The following is a 3592-nucleotide window of genomic DNA, read 5'->3' as shown; positions in this document are numbered from 1 at the left end:
TATCATATCTAACTCGTATTCGATCTTGATCTTACGTTGATAAATTTTGTTGGTGCGCCACCTTGACTTTATGAAGTAATGTTAAATGCACATGAGAATCAGGGTAATATAATTTCCGGGATTATATTACGGTGATTCACATGGACGTTCCGACATTATGACATAGAGAATTTAAGGCGAGTCAAGGAAAATTTTCTCTCTATCCTTATTCCATGCCACGGTTAGTATTGTTGAAAATACTAACCAACGATATTCTTGTCTCATGAAGGAACAATGGCTCACCAAGGTCAACACAATACTCCTCTCGAAACTCTAGAACAAGCTCTTCAACGAATGATAACCACCGCCGTGGGTACGGCCGTGGCCGATCACTTTTCTAACAACAACAATCATGGAGCCGGTAATTCAATCGAAGGTTGCTCCTACAAGAACTTCATGAAGTACAATCCTCCCACTTTCGATGGAACCGGGGGACCGGGTACTCTCACCCGATGGTTTGAACAAATGGAGACCGTTTTTAACACAAGCGGTTGTCGAGACCAAGATAAGGTCAAGTTTTCCACCCTCACTTTCACCGGTATTGCTCTCTCATGGTGGAACACGTATGTACAATTAGTGGGAAGCGATGAAGCCCACACACTCTCTTGGACCGAATTAAGAGAAAGAATGATCACCGAATACTTCCCGCGCGACGAGACTCGAAGGCTCGAACAGGGTCTAAGGAATTTAAAAACGGCCGGAAAGGACCTCGAGGCTTATAATCAACGGTTTACCGAACTAGTCTCGATGTGTCCAATTCTCATGACTCCCGAATCCCTAAGAGTCGAACTTTACATGGATGGCCTCCCTAAGAGCATTCAACACAAGGTAATGACATCTCAACCCACTAACCTACAAGAGGCTTTAACAATGGCCCGCCAAGCCTTAGAAACGGTGAATGAAATGGAAGCACCGGCACCAATGGTCGAGAACCACCCGAGTAACAACAAAAGAACATGGGAAGCCTCTCAATCAAGCAACCACAACAATAACAACAACCCCGCCAAGAAGCCTTTTACCTCCAACGACAAGAAAGGCTATGCCGGAAAACTGCCTTTTTGTGACGAATGCCACAAGCATCACTTTGAAGGATGTGGCAGGTTTCGCCACCGGCGCCAAGGACCCGTCGCTCGAAAGATGCCCAACGCACACAGAACGGGTGCTTGCTTCGAATGTGGCCAACTGGGTCATTTTAGGAATGTGTGCCCAAATAAGAAAATCAACCCCAACGCACGCCGTTGAACCTTCGACATCGACACCAAGGATGCCCGGAACGACGATGGACTAGTAACGGGTACGTTTCTTCACAACAAACCGTATATTTCATACTTGTTCGATTCGATTACCGCTAGACGTTTTATAACCAAGGATTTGACTCATGCTCTTTATATTCCACCTCTTTCCCCCAGATACTACTTAGACGATTTAAGTGACCGACGGAAAAATATTGTGTGCCTATAAATTTTATTGGAGGAAATACGTTAAGACTTTTGACTTGACACATATAGAACTAGGGAGCTCGGAACCTATTCGTAAAAAAAAAAAAAAAAAAAAAAAAAAAAAAAAAAAAATGTTTCCCCATCATCTTGTATAGATTATTGTGAACTGAGTAATTTTCGGTTGGAAACCGATACCCTCTCCCTCGCATCCATGACCTCATGATTATTTGCACGAATCCCGTATGTTCCAAATCGACATCCGTTCCGGTTATCATCAATTGGGGGTTAAGTGAGACGATGTCTCCTAAGCCACTTTCTGAACTCGCAACGTTAGTTGTAAATCTCTCTTAGTACCGCTTGATTTATTTAGGGCTCGCCCGTATCCATAAACCTCTTGAACCGCGTATGCAAATTCATATAGACTAATCTGTTATCGTATTTATAGATGACATCTTAACTTATTTAAGTAAAGAAGGAAAACGAACAACATCACCATCTTACGCTCGAACTTTTGAGAAAAGAGCAACTTTATACCAAATTCTCCGAGTGAGAATTTCTGTTGAACGAAGTCCAATTTTCTAGACCATGAAGTTAATGGTCAAGGCATTACAATCAATCTCGAAATCAAGCCACATGTAATCAGGAAACTCTCCCAACTCAGACTTGTATTCGTAAAAATCTTAGATCTCACCGGTTGTTACCGAAGATTCATTTCTGACTTTTCTCGTATTACACGACTTTAATCTCTCCGCGATCGAACCTTGAGCGTGATTCTTCACACCAACATTTCTAGCTAAATTCGTACAACACCAGATGGGACTCAAATATGGAAATATTTCTACTTGGACGCCGAAAGGCATACTCCCTCGACTCGAAATCAACGGGACGGAAATTCGTTATTTTGCACGAAGAATTCGAATACTAAATTGTGGATCCGATCAATATTCTTGTCATCACGTACCACACTACATACCTCTGTTATTTCACCGTTACCGTCTGATATTACTGGAAATTAAGATAACACACAATCCAACGATACTTCACTCTTCTTTGACTTAACGCCCTTGTGTTTCTGATAATCGGTCAACTATTATTCAACCCCGAACTATACAACTACGTGTACTACCTCGTTTCTCTTTCAGACTTCAACTTTTGACAACTAGAGGCACGTTATAGCAACCTCGAGATGTAAACTCATCCTATTCTAAGTCCTCATTTCACTACTATCTTTACCGTTCGCATTTCCGTTTAAAGAAACTCCTTGTAACATTTCTCCATGGATAGAGAAACTCCTCATATTACATAAGTATTCGCCACGAGGGTGAATAGTCCTAACGAACATTTTTCGAACCCTAACTAACTTGTTCAAACGTATCTTAAGAGATTCTATTCCAACACGGTGTATCTTTGTCAATTATTCTGTATCGAAATACTCGTTTCACTTCTAGTTTTACAAGAAACCTTGGGAACCCGCTTAGACATGAGTACCGCGTACCACCCACAAACTGACGAACCGAGCAAACGAACGATTTACGTCTTGGAAAGACATCTCACAAACTCGTATTGTCACCTTTAGTAGATCACTCTTACAACAGTAGTTACCACTCGTGTGTTCACGCGCACTTTTCGAAACCTTATATGACCGCTAATGTCATACCCCTGTTCATTTAACCAAAGCATCAACCACCGAAATCTGAACTCCATCAAGAAACAACAATTGAGATCGTTCAAGTCCGAGAAGGGCTCGAGACAACCCATTGTCGCCAGAAGAGTTATACCAAACTTAGAGGAGAACCTCACAAATCCCAGTGTGTAACCGCGTAATATTGAGAACCCGCACCTTGGAAGGGTGTAATCCGTTTCGGGAATTAGGGAAAGTTAAACCCGCGACATGTTAACCCTTTTGAAACCTTGGGGCGTATTGGAACCGCTCCCTACCGTTTAGAACTTCCGACTCAATTAAGTTTCCGTTTACCCTACATTTCGTGTAACAAACTTAGAAACGTGTCCTGCGGAACAGGAACGTGCAATCCTGCTGGATACATCAACTATCGATGACAAACTTCTCTTCATAGGAAAACCAGTTGAAACCGGGGATCGTAAAAACCGAACCT

Source organism: Rutidosis leptorrhynchoides, chromosome 11 (assembly GCF_046630445.1).
Source record: "Rutidosis leptorrhynchoides isolate AG116_Rl617_1_P2 chromosome 11, CSIRO_AGI_Rlap_v1, whole genome shotgun sequence".
NCBI classification, from domain to species: domain Eukaryota; kingdom Viridiplantae; phylum Streptophyta; class Magnoliopsida; order Asterales; family Asteraceae; genus Rutidosis; species Rutidosis leptorrhynchoides.
The sequence above is the reverse complement of the archived record's forward strand: the minus strand, read 5'-3'. Positions refer to the sequence as shown.